The sequence below is a fragment of the Canis lupus genome (assembly GCF_048164855.1).
Source record: "Canis lupus baileyi chromosome 16 unlocalized genomic scaffold, mCanLup2.hap1 SUPER_16_unloc_3, whole genome shotgun sequence".
Classification (NCBI taxonomy): Eukaryota; Metazoa; Chordata; class Mammalia; order Carnivora; family Canidae; genus Canis; species Canis lupus.
In genome coordinates, this window is record NW_027326430.1 from 1,302,766 (window position 1) to 1,324,186 (window position 21,421).

General features: G+C 37.3%; 1 long non-coding RNA gene across 2 annotated transcripts in view; it reads right to left on the reverse strand.

The window, feature by feature from the left end:
- Positions 1 to 4,836: 4,836 nt before the first annotated feature.
- The window catches only part of LOC140629561 (uncharacterized), a 39,865-nt gene continuing 23,280 nt past the window's right edge, over positions 4,837 to 21,421 (reverse strand). Inside the window, exons 3-4 of one of the 2 annotated variants that reach the window (XR_012027416.1) lie at positions 17,829 to 17,968; positions 4,837 to 5,180 (exon numbers count right to left, since the gene is read on the reverse strand). This is a non-coding gene — a long non-coding RNA (uncharacterized lncRNA). Of the gene's footprint in view, positions 5,181 to 12,640; positions 12,837 to 17,828; positions 17,969 to 21,421 lie in introns of those variants that run through there. The other variant, XR_012027415.1, reaches the window with a different exon arrangement.

Below are 21,421 nucleotides of genomic sequence, written 5' to 3' on the forward strand. Positions count from 1 at the left end.
TCATTTTTGCTACCCAGAAACCTCGAACTGTGTGTCCCTCTCTAGCCTGGCTCATTCAGGATTATGCCTTACTCTCCTCTCATGTCTTAGCAAAATCTATTTGGTTTTGTGGAAACTTCTCCTAAAAGGCACATTCACTGAGGGGAGGAGGGGAAGAAGCTGGAAAATCCATGTATTTCCTTAATAACCCAAAGGAGTGCATTTCAAATGGTGGGATCCAGACATTAAACATAAGCAGGTCTCTTGCTTTCTGTAAGATATGTCCTGTACCTAACCGCCAAGGATTAGAAATCTTCGGTCTTGGAGAATATTTCTGTTTTTCATGACAGTCCAGGGGAATTAAAAAGAATTTAGAATCCATCATGCTAAAACAAATTTTATCACTTATAGTATATGTTGCATCTAGATAGGGAAGATCGACAAGAAAGATGGCTTTCCAGCCCTTGGCTCTTTTGGAGTACTGACTTTTTCATCCAGTTCCTGAAAGCAAGAAACTAGAGAGTAAAAAACAGTATGCGCTCCTGACAGCTGCAATGCCAAGATAACTGCCATTTCCCAGGAAGGGAAATGTCATAAGAACTGGGACACTGATTGGAATTAAATGAGATAATCTTGATATTGATGATATCTACTTAGAGTTACATATTGCTGAATTCCTTGTCTGTTCTCTCTGTTTTTAACTAATTGAGTTAGTACTTTTTCTTTGCCTTTGCTAGCTCAAAAATAAGGAGGGCAGAGTTTTCTTTGACTCCTAGCATCTTTTTCATTGTTCTTTCTGTTAATGTTTGTGTTGGCCTCCATCACACACCTATAAATGGACAAGTGAAATAAAAGATCTAATAATATTGTATTAATATCGGTGATATTGCTAAAGAGAAGCAGTATTATGGGTGGAGAGTAGTTAAAAATTATGCAATTTATAATTTTTTTAAATTAATCAATAACATTTAAGATTACTTTTCCAATAAAAACATAAAGCTAATAGCCTGATTTCCTATTATCAAATCCACTGTTTTTTTAAATGCATCTAAATGTTCCTGATGTGTTAGTTCAAAGTGAATATTCACTTGTTTCATTGTCACGGGATTCTCTAAACATTCTCTCACTATTTGTTTCACTAATATAATAAGTGTTGACGTCAATACTCTTTCCTTGCTTCCAACTTTATTCACTCCATGATGGTATCAAATAGTTTCCTGGATGAAGAGAGTATCATAAATATTTTATTATGATACAATCATTATGTCAAATACTTCCTGATCTTCTCTTTGAACTGTTTATTTTTTGCTTTTAATGGGACATGGTTTGAATGACAGTTTTGGATGTTGACGTTATACATGTTATTTGGAATATTTGACATGTGAATTTAACCATACTTTGACTTTGACATACTTAACCACTATAGATATGTATGCATGGTTAGAAGTATATTACTTCTATTACAGAGCAAATATTTACTAGTATTAATAGTTGTGAATTTCACTTTTATTCTACATCTACCCTAAAGTCCACTGAGCTGACAATTATTTTAGAAGTACTATATGCAGAGGTCTGTGCTACCTAAAAAGATCCCGTCCTCCAGATGTTTATCATTCAGACATGCTATCTCATTCCAAGAAATTTTGGAGCAAAAAAGGCTTCCAATATCTTGGAATCTTCTTAATGAGTTGTTCAGTGTAATGAATATACTAGCTTTAACATTTTAAGTCAGTTTGCAATAATTTATAATGATTCAGGAAGAGACAACTTAAAATGCAAATGTTAAACACTAGTCAGCATTTATCCCAAATTAATTCTACCGTTAGACTCCAACGTGAAAGTCCAAGCAGCCAAAGTGGATTAAAAATGCTTGCACAAAAAAAAAAAAATGCTTGCACAATATTCATCATACAGTTAGTAGCAAAACCTCCAAATTTATTTTGTAATCCCCCCTTTATTTTCAAATAACACAATAAGCAGAATTGAGAGCTTTGTTTGAAAGGGGGTACAGTCTTGGAATCATAGTAGTGGCTTATTCTACGGGAACCACAGTTCAAACAATGTCCACATGTCCAAGAAATAAATTGGATTTATGTATTTTATCTGGTTTTCACTTTATTGATATAAACTTTCAAATTTGATAATTTAATTAAATTAACCTATTGACAGAAACTCTGCTTGTTAGGAACTATATCTAAATTAGTGATGTCCTGTTTGACAGAAAACTGGGCTTTTTACTGTTTAAAAGCAGAATCTAAGTATTTCAAGGTTATGCTCCCAGGGATTCTGAGATATCAGTATTACGATATAGCTGTAAGTCAAAGATCCAAGCTCCAATCCACAAAGCTCCAGGGCCCCACAAAGCAACTTTAGAGGTTCTTTAAATAACAAGTGCTAAATCCTACTTTCATAATACTGGCAAGAATCGAAGTTCATGAAAAATAAATTGTAAATCTGGTGTTCTGGTCCACTAGCATTACTCTCTGCCCTTCCAGATTTATTCTCAGGCTTGCTTTCCATCAAGGGAGCTTCACTGTAGGAACTACAAAGCCTAGGATCTTTCTTCTGGCCTCTGGCTGTGCTCTTCCAGTGAGAGTTATCATCAGAGGCACAGAAAGTGGGCATGTAGCCTTCTGTCACTTTCTTGTGGGGCTGTCACTTTTCCACTATGGCTTTTGCAGGGTGACTCCTCGTCAACATCTGCAACTCTCTCTGGGTTCTAGTAACCCAATTTTCTCCTTCTCTCTTCCAGGTTTAGAGGATTTATGTCTGGACTGGTGAGCCTCAGAAGGTAGTTCTGGGCACGGTGCCATCCCTTTATGATTCTGTTAATCCTGCCCTACCTCAGCAAATATTCCCTTCATTGAACTCTCTCCAATTAACCATTTGAATTAATTGTGTTTTCAGTTCCCTGCCAGAGCGCTGCTGATACGCGTGGTTTCATCTTCCTCCTTGCCATGAACCTATCAACAGGTCTCTCCACTCAGCACCACTCTTTCTCATCAGGAGTATGGTAACCACTGCCACCACAGACAAATATTAGTAGCTTACTACATGCCAGAGTGAATGCTCAACGCATGCTGGAAACCCTAGCAGGTATTTTATCTGTATCATTACCTCAATTGTAGACTCACAATAGTCCATGAAGTAGCTGCAATTATTTCTATTTTTCAGATGAAGTTAAGGAACCTGGCTGAAATCTGTCAGCCACAAAGTTGTGAAGCAGACCAATGCAGGAACATTCGCTATGGAAACCCTACTTTCAACCACTTGAGTTTATTTCCTTTCTGTAGATAGCTGCCTAATTCATTGGCATGAGTGCCCAAACAAGGAGCTTTTTATCTTAAAAAAACTAAATGCTTCCTTTACTTTATCTGAGTCTGAGATACCTACCTTGAAAATCTAAACCTCAAAGACTATATATTATATCCAAAATACTAACACTGAAAGAAGCAGCATGTGTACCATGCATGAGATGTGTTGCCTATGGGTGGTTTGCAACTGGGAAGCACAGAGTGACCGGCATAAAGTCTGAAGATTTACATGCCGTTGGACAAATGGGATGCCTTAGGAAATGGGTATCTCTCACCTCAACACTGGTGGCAGCAAGAGGACTCAGACTAGGCAATGTAACTAACAGACCCCAAACTGGGTTAGGAGTTTAGTGGGAAGAGGGAGGACAGACCAAGAGAGGACCCACCAGCAGTAAATCTTCAGCATTTGCTAGCTGGGTTCTGAAGAGACACATCACCTGTTTCACATGCTTGACTAAGGCCTGGCTTTCTCCTTTAAGCTTCCATTTCATCTCCCCAAATTCGATTCACAACAGTATTTTAAGCTTAATGAAATGCCAAAGCACCTCACCCCACCCCCGCCCCCAGAGTAATGGTCCTGTGAGATTTGGATTATTATCTTCAAAAATAACTCTCTGCCTAAGAGTTTTAGAAGATACAATCAAAATAACCAATCCACTCCTTGGGTTATCTTACTATCCTCTTTTTAATGGGCACTGCACAATTCTCTAGTTTGAATGTAAACTTTCCTTATTCATTTTATTCTTTCAATTTCCATTTCTTTTTCTTTCTTTTTTTTTTTTTTCTTTTCCTAACTCACTTATCCTTTCCTTTGTAGGATTTTCTTTCTCTGAACTTCATCTATTATTACTTTTAGGAATCAGGGCCCCTACCAGTTGAACTCTTCACCTGGAATAAGAATAATCAGGCAGCGAGCACCTGGAAGGCAGGTACTCCAAGGTGAGTCATGCTATCTCCTCATTGTGTTCTGAGGCTTTCATGCCCTCCTCTCAGGAAACGTCTCTCATTCAATTTTAAAAGTCAACAGATTAGAATGGAGTCAGACAAAAGCAAAGCTGTGCAATTGTCCAGTTCTAACCAAGGTTTTATGATGAAGCCTTTGTACCCCTAGACAAGAGTGTATCTCGTGTTTGAGAAACACACAGTGCCTGTACTAATACCATCTCCGACTGATGTAAACAGGCATCGTTCCCCAAAACAGCACTTTCCTTTAAAATAAATATTAGCCTGATATATGTAAGGATTTTTTTCTACCTTTACTATTTAGAACACAAAACAAAGAGTTGCCTCGATAGTCAGAAAACAGTGAAGCATCTGTTCTTACCAGTGAAACCATCTATTTTCCTCCTAGTGCATATAAAACAAAATTAAAGACTTTTTGATCCCTTTTCATTTCAACCTGATAAGGTTTAAGGCTTGGAAAGAAAAATGCCCAGGACAATTTTTAGGACACATTGTCACAAATGTTCAAATGAATAAAAACAAACCTCAGAGTACTGTGTTGAGGAAAGTCGAATGAGATTATAGACCAGAATGAGGGGAATCACAATCACGCCTTTAATGTCATGTTTTGTTGAAAATATGTTGATGGAATCCTGATGGAAGGAAAGAACTGGCAGCTAATGGAGAGGAGAGGAAAACTATTTGTCCTGAATAGTTCCAGGGGCCACCCCATTCTCACTTACCACCATGGGGGAAAATGCAGACTAATAGACACTCATCTAAGCTGCTTTAGCTGGAACTCGATGATGGAAATTTCATAGAAGTGTTCTTTTATGAATATTACCTGTCTTTTCATTTACGGAAGAGGCCAGACATTCTGCTAAATAGTCTCTCCCTGGAATTTTAGAGTTTGGATGCTTGTCCTGGAAGCAGGAAACATCAAGCCTGATTAAAGTGAAAAAAAAAAAAATCTGAACATATATTAACCAAATTTTGACTTTTATGTCTTACCCAGATAGTTCCATTTTAATCCATCCCATTCAAAAGCTAAAGAATCCTAAAAGATTTTATTTTATTTATTGGCCTGAGGGGAGTCCAATTTTCATTGTCTATTTTAGATGACATGAGAAATAGTCCCAAGAAGTAAAATGTGTTTAAATTTATTTTTAAAAGGTACTTACACTTCCAGAATTACTTTCAAAAATGCATCAGGCTTCTTTCATTTAGCATTTTAAAAGATAGTATGATATTTTAATTTGTGATCTGTGACTACCAGAGCTTTTTAGAAAAACAAACACAAGTCATGCCAGCATTTTTATCAACACGGCTCTTCATTTCAACAATCATTGATTTTTCAAACTTTAAAATTTCCCAACACATCCATAAAATACACTCTCTCTGGCATGAATCATGTTATTACTGTGATTCAGGAAGTTCTTTGCAGGACTAGCTAATGACACCCAACTTATAAAATGAAATGATATGCTACCTTCAACAATTGGTGTTAGGAAAAGAGAACACGATAAGTTTGTCATATGTAAACAGTAGTCTCAAAACATAGGTGACCATTATTTGGAGAGAGTAATCATTCCAAGAACTATAAAGATGGATGAGAACTAAAACCTTTCTGTCCATCCTTGGACAATCATTTTCCTAAATCCTTGAGAAAATTAGATGTTGAATGCTAAGAGGAGATTAATGTTTTAAAGGAATACCTAACTTTGGATCCGAAAGTGATCTTAGAATTTTTTCACATGAGTCTGTAACTGTCCTGTACTTTTAAAAATTCAGCTACTAAAAGCTGGAGCGCCGGGGATCCCTGGGTGGCGCAGCGGTTTGGCGCCTGCCTTTGGCCCAGGGCGCAATTCTGGAGACCCGGGATCGAATCCCACGTTGGGCTCCCGGTGCATGGAGCCTGCTTCTCCCTCAGCCTGTGTCTCTGCTTCTCTCTCTCTCTCTCTCTGTGACTATCATAAATAAACAAAAAAAAAAAAAAATCTTTAAAAAAAATAAATAAAAAATAAAATAAAAGCTGGAGCACCTGGGTGGCTCAGTAGGTTAAGTATGCGCCTTTGGCTGAGGTCACACTCACAGGATCCTGGGATCAAGTCCCACATTGGGCTTCTATTCCTAGTTTGAGATCATAATTTAAAAAAATGTATTTTCTAAAAGAAAAAACAAAACAAAATAAACAAACAAAAAAGTAAACAAACAAAAATGTATTTTCTAATGCAAATCATCCACTTATTCTTGGGATAAACCCCAGTTGGTTTGATGTATACCTTTTTCTTTTCTTTTCTTTTCTTTTCTTTTCTTTTCTTTTCTTTTCTTTCTTTTCTTTTCTTTTCCTTTTCTTTTTTAAGATTTTATTATTTATCCATGAGAGACACACAGAGAGAGAGGCAGAGACACAGGCAGAGAGAGAAGCAGGCTCCATGCAGGGAGCCTGACGTGGGACTCGATCCCAGGACTCCAGGATCACGCCCTGGGCTGAAGGCGGCACTAAACAGCTGAGCCACCTGGGCTGCCCAGATGTATACCTTTTTCATCTAATGTTACATTATAAGTTAATTTTTTTTAAATTTTGAATTTGTGTTTATGTATATGAATAACCTTTCTGCCAGATACATGTTTCTTTTCTCATTTTGCTTGTGTACTATTTAATGCAAAATAGTTTACATGTTATGATTATAAATCTATTAATATGATTCTTTTTGAGATTTGTTTTCAATGTAATGCTTATAATAAAGTCCTCAAATCCAGGGTTATGCATCCTAATATGTTATTTTTAAATACTTTGATGGTTTCATATTTCTTCTCAAGATTCACATCTGTGTTATGTATATTCGTTTTTAATAAGATATGATTATTGGATAGCCTCTCTATTCCCATCAAAGTGCAAGCCATATGATAATTTATCCTTATATATCTGGGTGTATTAGTTACCTATTACTTTATAATAAATTACTTCGAAACTTAATGGCTCAAAACAATGATAAATCTTTGCTGTCCCAGAGTTTCTATTGTTCAAGAATTTGAGTGCAGCTAACCTGAGTGATTCTGGCTTGGAGTCTTTAAAGAGGTTTACAGAGGTTACAGTCAACATGTTACCAGAGCTATCATCATCTCCAGGCTTGAACTGAGGTTGGAAGATTTACTTCCAAGATGGTTCATACAAATTGCTTGTAAGTAGCTTCTGACTGTTTCAAGAAGCCTCAGTTCTTTGTAATATGGACTTTTCCTTTGGGGTTTCTTGTATACCCTCAGAACATAGTAGTTGACTTCTCCCAAAGCAGGTGATGCAAAAGGGAATAAGACAAAAGGCACACTGCCTTTCATCAAAAGCCAAGTATATTTATTTCTACAATATCCTATTGTAGGGTAGGTCAGCACTATTCAATGTTTGAAGGGAAGAATAAGGACATGAATGAATATCAGGAGACAAGAAGTATCTAGGGGCTATCTTGGAGGCTGGCTACAATGTTGGATCTATTAATGAACTACCCATTCTTTACCATTAAATCGAATATCCCTTTGGGTTCCAAATGTACAGTAGTTTCTTATTTATTTATTTATTTAAAATATCTTATTTATTTATTCATGAGAAATACAGAGAGAGCAAGGCAGAGACACAGGTAGAGGGAGAAGCAGGCTCCACGCAGGGAGCCCGACGTGGGACTCGATCCGGGCTCTCCAGGATCACGCCCTGGGCTGAAGGCGGCGCTAAACCACTACGCCACTAAGGCTGCCCTGCAGTTTCTTATTTAATAGGATAATGCATCTCAATTTATTCCTCTGTTGTATTTTTTCAAATATTTATTTTCATAGGTGAATTTCAGAATTATTCTATCAATTTGAAAACAGATGAGGAGAATTTTTTATGAAGGCATAATTTATATATAATAAAATTCACATATCTTAAATAGATAGGGTTATTTAGTGGTATGACTGATGTATATTAAAATATAGAGAACTGTTTTCCAATCTATAATCAGAGTATGCCTTTCTATCTTTTTTCATTGTGTTCTGTCTTGTTCCTCAGTAGATATTTTTTCATTTGTTAAATTGAAATTTGTTACATTTATTCCTATTTTATACCTTGCTCCCATTGTGAGTGAGATTTTGTTCCCATTATTTTTCCAAATAATAATATTTATTATTATTCTGCAGAAAAGCTATGATAACTTTTAAAAAATGTGTTAGTGTTTATGATCGTTGAAGATTTGTGCCTCTTAGGTTTTCAAAATAGACAACTCTATCATTTGCAAATTATGATAATCTCATTACCAGTGTTTTATTTTTAACTTTTGAGTAAATGTTAAGTTCTAATAAATTGATTAGTACGTTAGGAACAGTATTAAATACAAATGTTTACCATCAGCAACTACCTTGAGTTGTTTAATTAAGAGGGGACGATAATAATAGCAAACACTTATAGAGCACTTACTTTCCCATCAGGCATTTCTGTAAGTACTTTGCATATGTTAACACATTATTCCTGAGCCTAGCTTTATGAGATGATCACTCCCACCCCTACAGTGGAGATTCCGAGAAATGCAGTAATTTACCAAGGGTATGGATAGCCGAAACAGGAATTCAACCTTCATAATCTCATTCCTTTCTTGATTCCCTTAGCTCCTAGTTATGTCACCTTTAAAGAGTCTATCTCTGAAATCTTTAGAAAGGAACACAATTCTGGAATTAGAACTGAGTAGATGTGGTGTAAAGAAGCGAGAACTTACCCCAGCTTCATTACAGAGTTGATCCTCATCTCTAAGACAGCATCTTAGATCAAAAACTAAAGCTGGAGAGGACCACTGAGGCCAACCAGTCCCACCCTCTGTAGGTTACAGAGGAGGGAAAACAAGAAATCTACAGAAAACTCCTCTTCTGATGTTACCCAGGTACCTAATAGAAGCTACCAACCTATTAAAAACCGAGTAAAAGAAGATGGAATTATATAATTCATGCCTTTCTGCTGACATGTCATTAGATACTCCTCCCTTCTATTCACAGTGATAAATGACCAACAGGAATAGGTTGCAGAAGGAGAAATGTTTGAATCAATGTTCCTTGGATTCTTAGACTGGGCAGCACTGATACTCTTTGATGTTAAAATGGTGGCATACTCCATTTGTGTGAAAAGTAGGGGTGTTTTTCAAAGTTTGTCAATGTTTATTGTATTGTAAGCAACAGATACAAATGGAAACAAAACAAAACAAACAAACAAAAACCAGATCAACAAACACAAAACCTTAAATGCATCTGAAAAAAGGGCCTGGATTCGTTTAGATTTTTCAAACAGAACTAAGCCTGGTATTCCAGTTTTCAGGGGGTTCGGTGTCGGTTGTTTTCCTTTTAAACATATTTTCAAAAATTTTTCCTCTTTTTAAAAAGTGTTGTTGTTATCCTTTTATTTTATTTAATATTTTTGAGGAGGGGGACTTTTACCAGTCCTACTGGCAAGAACATGTTGTTCTTTCATAGACACATGGAAATTCTTATTTTCACTAACTTACTTTTTCTTTCCATGGAAGACTCTTTGGAAACGTAGCATCTCATTTGGAATAGCAGCGAGTGGTGAAAATCCGTTTTTAGCATTTTGCCCATCATTTCTGCAAGGCCAATATTCTACTCTGGAAAGATGGCACTAGCTATGTCCTCAAAAAGCAGTCCATATTCCTTAAAATAGTTCTAGGTTACCAGTCTCAAGTTACTCTTTATTCTTACAAGATGGAAAGGGTTAATGATTTGTCTCTGTTTTCCTGGAGAGTCTTTCCAATTCCATTTCCAGGTGTCCATAACTGGCCCTTCACAAACAAAATACTGCAACAGCTACTGGTCTTCCATAATCTGTTTCTCTCTTTACTTGTAATATGGATTATAAATTCAGTAAGAAATCTATCACTAATCTCATTAGCAACAAATGGAAAATGGTCAGATGACGCACAGTTTTGAGAGCTTCGGTGCATAAATTAGATCTAGTACGTCAATTGATTGGAATATTCTGACCTTTTCCCCTTTAAAAAAGTATATTAGGGAAAAATAGGTTTGGATGACATTCTATGTTTAAAATATTCTGCATTAACAATTTAGGCAACTTCTTTGGTAAAAAGAATGGAAAGTTGGCAGCGAACACCAATGCATATACTACAAACCATGGCAAAATACCCAAGGTCTATTTTACACATTGTCTACGTATGGACATGCAGTATGTTACCGAGATGGTTTCACGAAATGCCCAACAGGAGAGGAAATGTATATTTTTTTAAGTGACAAGTAATAAGTCATTCTCTGCATATATTATGAAAAAGAACCTTAGAAGCTGGATACTGTTGTTTTTGTGTGTGTAAAAGTCTGTTTGATCCATATAGAACTGTGGTACATACTCATGCATTTTTTTTGTTGTTGTTAAAAGTTTACTTCCAAATGAACAAAAGTAAACCACAGAATTGAAAATTAACGGGAAAATTAGAATTATGTAGGCAATTGATCCCTTCTTTCAAGTGTAAAAATCTTTTGAACCACATCGTTTAGTCTTTTAAAAATACGCACATAGTGTCTGCATGTGTGTGTAGATTTTAGCTAACATCTTCATATTTTCAAAAGTAGGGACTTATCTTTGACTTGGAAAGAATCTGTTAAGCAACAAATACAATTAGACAATGCGTCATCTTAAATCCGTTATAAATGCACAATTATAAATGCGCGTGTATTTAATCTATTTGAGACTTTGTTGGTATGTCAAACCCTTAATAATATTCACTTTGTTTCAATTACTTGTTAGGAGTCCTATATTTTCTGAAAAAGATAGCCCTTTGTTAATATTCAGTTGAAGATGTGATGAAGAGTCTCTCTATGGGCCAACTGCAGACCCTTCGTATAATGATCCCTTTTGCTAGACAGTGTGACACAGCAAAACAAATACTTCCAGTGTTACATATAAATGTATATTTCATTTTCCATTGAAGTTAATATGCATGTAGCTGTTATCCCTAGTCTGAAATAATCTGTAACACACCCTCATACAGAGTACATACAGAAGTACAGAGTGCAAAAGAAATATGGAGACACATGAATGGAGGTACAGTGAAAATAATGCCCTTTTCCTATGCTTTGGAGGATGGCTGACAAACAAACAAAATGCTATCAGTGTCCCTAATTCTATAAACATAACTGGCAAGATGCAAGTGCTAACCTCAGAAGTGGCATCCAGTTTATAGGGGATGGGAATAGTGAAAAAGTTCTTAACTTCCTAACATAGCATCAATAAATTAGAAAAATCAAGTAAATCAAGTAGCGAATTCAATCTTCTACCTATACAAAATTTTATTTTATATTCCAAGATGCTTTTACATATGTTGGTTATTTTGTATCTGCTTTCTTAGATAGGTAATATGGGTATGATCAACATCCCAGGTATGAGGTAGTGTAAGGGATAGAGACATAAAGTAGAAAAATGTAACAATAGCAAGCTGACTATTCTAACAACCCTGTGGCATTGACAGGGCAGGTAATATTTCTGGTCTTAGGAGAAGAAAATGGAGGTGGTGTGTACATCCACGTTTCATGGCAATAGGTGGCCAGGCTACGATGTAGTCTTCTTGGGGCCAACTGAATTTCCATTCTTCCAGGGCTTACCCAAATTCCATTCCATGTTTTTCTAAAAGTGTGGAATTTATGTTAACCAGAGATAAATTGGTTTTTCCTCAGGATCTTTCAGAATCTCAATGTGCTTAAGAATCTCCAAGAGGGGCGCCTGGGTGGCTCAGTCAGTTAAGTGTCTGCCTTCAGCTGAGGTTATGATCTTAGGGTCCTGGGATGAAGCCCAGGCTCAGTGGGCAGTCTGCCTCTCCCTTTCCCACTGCTCTCCCCCCACCACCCCACCCATGCTTTATCTTTCTCTCCCAAATAAATAAATACAATATTTTTTTAAAAATTCTACAAAAGAAGTACTTATCATGAAATATTTTCAAAGTTTTGGGATCCTGAAATTTTTCCCTTTCCATTTTCACCTTCCTATTAAAATCTTCTGGAACCATTGTTTAGCAAAATATGGTTTGAGAAACATACATAGCACTCTACTTTTGTAAGTAAAAATAGAATATTTTTCCTTTAAAGTATTTGGTTAAGGTTTAGGAAAAGTAGTACCTGATGTGCTGAAAGCAAAGAATGATACCCCAATGGCACTGTTCCCACTTGTTCCTGGGCAGTGGTTCCCTGGGGAATCATGAGGGTCCTTTGGAGTTACCCAAGGCTTAGCAGACCAACTCTAAAGTCCAGAGAAACTCCTCTCTTGTCGAGATGATGATATGATGATGGTCGCATTTCTGTATTAGTTTCCTAGCACGGCCAAGACAAAGAACCATAAACATGGTGATTTAAAACAACAGCAGTTTATTCACTCAACTTCCAGCGTCTAGAGGTCTGAAATCAAGGTGTAGGCAGTCCATGGCTCTAGAAAGGAATCCTCCTTGCCTTTTCCTAGCTTATGGTAGCTCCTGGGAATTCTTGGCATTCCTTGGTGTGTAGCTATATCCCTCTGTTCTCTGCCTATATCTTCACATGGTCTTCTTTCTCTCTGTATCCTCTCTTCTTCTTCTAAAAACATTAGTCACTGGATTGAGGACCAGTTCTAATCAAGTACAAGTCATCTGAACCTAATCACACCTGCCAAGACTCTGTTTTCAAACGAGGTTACATTCTGAAGTTCTGAGCAGACATACATCTCGAGGGGACACTGCTTAACCCATCACGCCTGCCAAAGCTTTTAATTGGAAGGAAAGTTTCATCTACTAAAAAATAAAGCTTAAAAATTTTAGGTTTGAAAAAAAAAGTAAAAAAAAATAAATAAAAAATAAAAAAATTTTAGGTTTGGAAAGAGGAGCAGTAGTAACCTCTTACATTATCATGCAGCAGAATGAAAACAAAGATTCAAAGAACCAGATAAAGAAATAGAAGAGACATCATTGATTATAATTTGATCCCTATTTTGCATAAAAGTGCACAGAGAAATGTAAATGCATATGCTTTTTGTTTTTATATAGTTGGATTATTATAACATACATACCTCTATTTTTACCTTGAATTTCTCACTCAAATATTATGACAACTTTACCGTGACAATTGATATAAATCTACAAAATTTGCTTAGCTTCATTTTTAAATTTATTTATTTCAAAATGTTCTTAAGGTTTTTTTTGAGGGTAAAAGGAGCAGGGGGAGAGGGAGAGAGAGAATATTAAGCAGGCTCCAAGCCCACTGTGGGGTCCATTGTGGGGCTGGATCTCACCCCCCTTGACTTCATGACCTGAGCCAAAATTGAGAGTTAGACGCTTCACCAACTAAGTCAACACAGGTGTCCCAAAGTATTCTTAATTTAATAGAAGTGCCATGATCTTTATTTTTATGTAGCTATTATTCACCTCATTTTTACTAGTGTTGTATAGAAGCAATCTGTATCCAAGTGAGGGCTTGCAAAAAACGAAGGATGTCTCCCTTCTCTCTCACCTCCTTCCTGACCATTTGCTTCAGTCTCTCATCCTCTGTAGAAGCAACCACAGTGAAAGATTCTTTTTCTTTTTCTCTTTTTAAAAATATCTTGGTGATTATCCCATGACTTTAGGTGGTATACCTTTATTTCATGATTTTGTGGAATTTTAGCCAGCCAATGTTGGCTTCATTTAATAATCTCTTCTGAATGGCAAGATAAAGGTCATCTTAGTCCACTGGAGAAAAGCTGCTAATTCCAAACAAAATAAGCTGCATATAACACCATGTCAAATGAGACAAAATCCTTTTTTTTTTTTTTTTTGAGACAAAATCCTCTTTGAAAGGTACATTTCTAATGTAGAAAGAAACAAATCAACCTTACTTTTAACCACCCAAGCAGTTAAAAGGAAGGATAAGCTGTGAATTATACATTAAATGTTGTTGATAAACTTTCTAGATGGGTTTATGCACAGGACTCGTGTGAATGAGAGGAAACAGAATCAAGCTTTTAAAAAACACGATACAAGTGCCATTCTCAGATTGTGTTTGGCTTCCAGAACCTGGATAACAATTACACTGTGGCAGACTATAAGTGCTATCAATCTCAACTCTATTTCAAGTTTAAACTTTCAGCCAAACATGGCAAAGCATAAATGTAATTGCTTTCCAAGCCTTAAACTTTATCGGGTTGAAATGAGAAAGGGGACAAAAAGTCTTTAATTTTGTTTTATATACACTAGGAGGAAAATAGAAATCTTTCATCTGAAATCATTCTGACATTTTGACAATGTATAAAGTGAGGTCTTCAGATGCATGATTGGAGTCCTTTTCAGTAAATTGAAGGTTTACACATGTTCAAATGGCCGAGAGTCTCAGCAATTCTCTTGGTCACTTGGATTTTCATTGTACTCTGATGACCAGAAACCAAGCTTTCCACTATGCTTAAAGAACTTAGGCAGCTGAATTTCCTTGAAATTTCTAGATGTCTTTTCTTTTTCTTTTCTTTTCTTTTTTTTCTTTTCTTTTTTTTTCTTTTCTTTTCTTTCTTTTCTTTTTTTTTCTTTTCTTTTCTTTTCTTTTCTTTTCTTTTCTTTTCTTAAAGAACTTAGGCAGCTGAATTTCCTTGAAATTTCTAGATGTCTTTTCTTTTTCTTTTCTTTTCTTTTCTTTTCTTTTCTTTTCTTTTCTTTTCTTTCTTTTCTTTTCTTTTCTTTTCTTTTCTTTCTTTTTTCTTTTCTTTTCTTTCTTTTCTTTTCCTTTCCTTTTCTTTTCTTTTTTCCCTTTTCTTTCTTTTCTTTTTTCTTTTTTCTTTTTTCTTTTTCTTTTTTTCTTTTCTTTTCTTTTTTCTTTTTTAACACCAACTACAACAGAAGCTTTTCACAGCCATTCTAACCTCTTTATTTGGACCTGCCTGGGGGAGAAGCTTTACATCTTGAGAATGTCTAGTCTGGGTTTGAGCAAGAAGGAAGAAAAAGATAAATCAGAACAGGATGCTACCCATTACTTAGGTGAAGAAGACTCTCAGATTTAAAAAATAACAACAGCAATAACAACTTAATATTGCAGACCATGGGGCATCTGGGTGGCTCAGTGGTTGAGCATCTGCCTCTAGCTCAGGTCCTGGGATCGAGTCCTGCATTGGGCTCCTCACAGGGAGCCCACTCCCCCTTCTGCCTATGTCTCTGCTTCTCTCTCTGTGTGTCTCTCATGAATAAATAAATAGCATCTTCAAAAAAAATTTGCAGAACACAATAGTTTAAAGCCAATATTTTAAATAAAGCTTTTTCATTATATTTATTTTCCTGCCCTACAACATTGTATAGCTGTTGTATAGCCATGTTTTTTGTTTTCATTTTGTTTCTTCCTATGATTTCTTCCTCTACTTTAATTGTTAAGAATTTCCATGTCAGGGAAAACCACCCAGGCCTTGGAAATAGGTGAGTAGTTTTCACTGATTTGCCATTGAATTTGGCTATATCACAACTTTGAACTTTGAATGTAAATGTTTCCTGTTCGCTGCAATGTAAATTATTTTTGTTTATTTGAGAATATACATTTCTGTGGGTCAAATTCTCATTGGAACTACTTGTAACATCTTACTGGATTCCTCATTAATTAATAAGTTGAATAAAATATTTGATATGTGTTTACTGAATGTAAGTCACAGTTCTGAGTTTTGGAAAACATTTGTACTTTGACAGTTGTCACTCATGGAGGCTCCGTATGTCTCGAAGATTAGAAGTTATTTTATAAGCAGTCCATTCCAAGACATATAAATCATACAAAATTGAACTTCTTACTCATAGTTGGGACTCAGAAATTCTAGTCCTTCAAGAAAATAGTAGTCTAACAGAGGTTATATTTGGAAGCCATGCAAATCTCAATTTCACGTCTCTAGGGAAAATGCAAAAGGGAAGGGAATGCCTTCCTAATGCACAGCTAGACTTAAATACCATCTATTTTTCTTTTTTTTTTAAGATTTTTTTCACCCATTCATTTGAGAGAGAGAGAAAAAAACACAAGTGGGGGGTGGGGAGAGGCAAAGGGAAAGGGAAAAACAGACTCCCTGCTGAGCAGGGAGCCTGATGCAAGGCTCTATCCCAGGACCCCAGGATCATGATCTGAGCCAAAGGCAGACACTTAAATGACTGAGCCACCCAGGTGCCCCTCTTCTATTTTTCTATGTCTGCTACAAGAGTAAGATATCTGCCCCGTATTCCAGAATGGGGACCCCTGCTAATATACTCAATACTAAGAATGTATGGAAGTTGCAAGAAACCACCACTGATTCCTCCTCACCATGGATCAATATGCATGCTGCCGAGAACACCAAGTCCCATCATACCTGCGAAAGGCATTGTGTCCTGGAATTTGCATTGAGACTTCCCACTGGGAATGGTGAGTTACTTTGTACCTCTAGATGAGAGGGAACTACTCAATCTCCACTGGGACCCCATTGTCCTGCCACAAGCTGGACCTATTGAAATGCACTATATCAGGAATAGAACATGCACCATTGAAAGAGAAGAGAAGGTAGAAGGGTTCTGGACTGAATATCTGGCTCCAAGTCCATCTCCTCACATCTGACATTGCTGCTTCCTGCAGCCAACATGCAACATGTATGGTATTTACAACTCAGTCAAGTTCCTAGAGTTGCCAACCACCCTCTCCTTGAGACTAGATGGGCATATTCTCTTTTCTTCTGCTAAGGTTGCTGCTGTCTTTATTCCTTCCATTGACTTGGTGGACATTATAGCACACATAGAAGCCATTACCAAATTCACCCAACAAGTCTTAAATAATAGTTGACAAAGTCTGTCCTTACTGAACTCTGAAATATCTCTAATGGGAAAAGTTGTCCTTCAAAATAGAAGAGCCTTGGACATTATTGCTTCTCAAAAAGTTACCTGTGCCAGTATCCAATGGTGTATATTCATACCTGATAAGTTCACTACTGTATCATCTTTAGTAAATCACATGAGGTTGCGAGTGAATGCCCTGAGGGATCTGACCCCCAGCCTAGGGGGCTTAATAAATCAGTGGTTTGGATTATGGAGCTCTTGGAGGAAAAAAAAATTGGTACTTATTTTGAATCATTACGAGAATCATTCTCGTAAGCCGTGTTTTCTTTTGTATGTGTCTCTAATGTTACTGTGGCGTCTGCCGCAATGCAGCCAGACGGCCACCAAATGAGCCACCTCCATGCTGACAAAACTGCTTGCTGATTGCTCAGGGCACATTGTGGAAATGGGATGCTGCATAAGAGATTCTAGGAGCCAGTCACCAGGAGTGTTGAAGGAGGTCATGGAGAGGACATGACCACATGTGACCCAGGAGCTGGGCTTGGGCCACTGGAGGTTCCTCACCCCTCCCTGTCCTTGAAATGTACAATGTATATTCCACCCTCTGGGATGACAGTGGGAACCGGTTCCAAGGACACAGCCTTGAGAAAGATGGTATGCATGATGGAGCCTCTTTAAGGCCTTTGTAGAAACACTGAAGATTATGGTGTTGGGTGTGGAGATCTACTCCTTTGGCAGCACCAGAGACAAGTCTCATAAGTTAACTCCCCTTTGCTTCTTGAACCCACCACCTGCCCACCTGGAGTGGCCTGTCTGTGTTTCCCATCTCTCCTGGCTCTCCGTGTGTGGGGCCAGTTTGTGAATCAACACTATGTCTTCTGGCCTCTTCCTCTTTCTTCTTCTCCTCTTCCTCCTCCTCCTCCTTCTCTGGGTTCAAGCCTGAGGAATGGTAGCCGGACAGTTTAGAATTCAAGAACCAGATCCAGGATCCCACGTTCTAGGCCCAACTCGCAAACTTAGAAGCTGTGAGCCTTTAAAAAAGCTGCTTCATCATCCTCTGCCTCAGTTTCCTCTTTGGTAAAAAGGGGATTGTCATCATCATCATAATCGTTGTCCTGTCAGGAGGATTTAATCAGCTGATAAACCTAAGTGCACTTTGATTGTGCACTTGATCTATTGAATTTTGAGGGGGAGCTATGGCTTAAGGCCCTTCTACTAATGAGAACAGATGGGAATATATTTTTTTAGAGATTTTTATTTATTTATTTGGCAGAGAGAAAGGGAGAGAAGCACAAGCTGAGGGAGTGGCAGGCAGAGGAAGAGGGAGAAGCTGATGTGGGGCTTGATCCCAAGACCCCAGGATCATGACCCAAGCCAAAGGCAGATGCTTCACCCACTGAGCCACACAGACACCCCTGGACAGGAATATATTTATTTAAATTACCTTCTAATGTTAAATCTCTGAATATCTGACTTTATGAGGCATCTTCCACATTCATCAATATTATTACTGACTCCAGAATAAAATTTTGGAAGATTTTCTCCTTATCTTTGGCTCTTCTTGAGTCTTGCACTCTGGCTTTGGTTCTTTAATTTATATTTAAAATAAAGTTTTAGTCATGTTAGTCCCTCTCATTTCAAATGTTCACTATTAACTTCTCTGGGAGTACTTTGCTATTTTTCCACTCTTTTCACTGTGCTCCCAGAAACCTTTGCACTTTCTTGACTCAAGCAGATATCACCTTTGTTACCATTGTTTTGCTGCATCCTCAATACATTTTATCCTTGTTTGCTAGGGTGGGGACTTTGGTTGCTCATCTTTTTGTCCTTGTGAGGCCTTAACAAAAATATCTGGCATGTTGCGTGTACTAAATACACGTTAGCAGATTGGATACATAGAGGAAAAAGTGGATAAAAGTGTTGTTGAATCAGTATGATTTCTGTTCTTTATCGCCTATGAAAATTCCAACCTGGGTTACCTGAGTGGCTCAGTGGTTTAGCACCACCTTCAGCCCAGGGCATGATCCTGGACACCTGGGATCAAGTCCCACATCCGGCTTCCTAAGTGGAGCCTGCTTCTCTCTCTGCCTATGTCTCTGCCTCTCTCTCTGTATTTTTTCATGAATGAATAAATAAGATCTGAAAGAAGAAAGAAAGAAAGAAAGAAAGAAAGAAAGAAAGAAAGAAAGAAAGAAAGAAAGAAAGGAAGAAAGGAAGAAAGAAAGAAAGAAAGAAAAAGAAAAGAAAAGGAAGTTCCACTCTTTCTATCCTCTCTTTGATGTCTTGTTAGAGTTTCACCTGGTGAATGAAGCCCTCCTTGATTATCCCAGACTTGGGAATATTTTTTTTTTCCCTAAAAATTGCTCCAGGATTAGAATCCTACTACTACTACTGCTGCTGCTACTACTACTACTACTACTACTACTACTACTACTACCACTACTACTTATTCCCCTTCTCCTCCTTCTTCCTCTCTTCATCTTTTATTATTGTTATTATAATTATTATTTAATAATTATCTTTTTTGAATTGCTACAAAGTCTTGGGGTAAGGACAATGTAATACAATCTGGTATCACCTTCAGGTCCTCACACAGCATTAGATTCCTGTTAGATGCCTAGTACATTCAAGATTAGTGAAGGCTGCTATGCTTTTCCCAAAAATTCACTGGGGGCAAGGAGCCCCCCTGAAACTGAGAAGGCAAGAACCCAAAGACCCTCCAGGGAGTCTGTGGTTGAATGAACCTGTTTGGGCTTCAGAACAGACAAATGAGCGGCTGGCCAGCTCTACTCCCATTCTGAGTTTCCAAGTTGTATGCAACAAGGACTATAAATAACTAAATTCTTAGAAAAGACAGAGGAAGAGGGACAGGAAAACACTGCCGAAGCAGGGGAAGCAGGGACATACAGGCGCTGAGAGCAGCTCAAAACAGAGCCTTGAGACATAACGCAGGTGCCTTGAAACAAGTGACTGTGGATGGAAACAGATGTGTACCAAGCCTCGCTGAGTAAGAAAGAGAAAGTGCCCTTGGGCTGTAGTAACTCTTGTTTTGCAGGATTGTCGCACTTTTGAAAAGCCTTTGAACAAGTATACCTAAATGGCGTAAAAACAAAATGACACCCAGGGATAAAGGTTGGGAAGCATCTGGCAGCAGCTTCAAGTTCTGCTAGCCGGGCCTCTTTTCCTTCCTTGGGTTTTGATTGTTTTGCTTTCAACCAAGGAATAAGAAAGAATAGCAGGCAAGTTTCCAGGGTTTGGAAAATTGTAGGACACCCCCATTACTATTAATTGCAATATACTTTCTACATTCCTTTTTTAAGAGAAGTGTTGGATTAGGAAATGTACAGGCTCATCAACCAAAGACAGAATGCTGGCTACTATTCGGACCTCACAGGAGATTTTTGGAAAAAAAAAACCTGGAATGGTGAATGGAAAAAGGACAATCTAAGAGCAAGGCCCACCATTGAAAAGCAATCCGCAGGCACGTTTGATTCTGAAATCCCATCTCAGGTCTTTAAACTTGGAAAAAAATGTGTTTTCTTTAACTCTTGGACTGTGTCAATCATTTGTAAGACATCAGAAATTAATTAACCTTTATATTTTCAGATTTTTCTGAAATTATGAGAAGAGAACTGAATAAAATAACAACAGTCCTGATATCTGGCAGAGGATAAAACGTGGCTTTAAGAACCTTAAGATCCTTTTAAAAAAAAAGCCGACATTAAAACAAAAGCTAGATGAGGGTCGAGACACGATCTCTCAGAGATAAACAATTTCATGGATTTGATTGCTCTACTGTTCATCATTTTCTGGAGTTGTGCTTATAATGTAATGATACCATGATAGCGTAAAACCATGTCAGCTTTGCAACAAGATATGATTTTAAGTTAAAAATGAAATTGTTTCATGTTTTGGTTCTTCATTTGGCACAAATGGCACTGTACCTAAATTCAAAGGACTGATTTCATGTTTCAGTATATTTATCACTCAGTACCCATTGGTGCTACTGTTATGTAATTGGAGTAGACTTGTAGACAAGCATTCCTTCCAACCATTATAAGATTTCTTATGCAATGATGCTGAGTTGGTTAGAAATGTAAAGTTTCAACATCATCACCATCACGATTATAATTACTTTCTTTCAAAAGTTAAGAGCAGCTCAATATGAAAAGAACATTCATGAAATAACTCTGAGAAAGCTGAAGTCGTTGCTTTGGGTCCCACTTTGGATGTTTCTTATTTGAGATGCTGGCTGTAAAGGTATATTTTTCGGTTGTTATTATTTCTGTTTATTCCTTTGCAATTTCATATACAGGAAGGCTGAGGTCCAGTGACCTCTTCACCTACTCTTAAAATAGCTTCTTTATATTGCTTTCAAAGTAAGAAGTAATA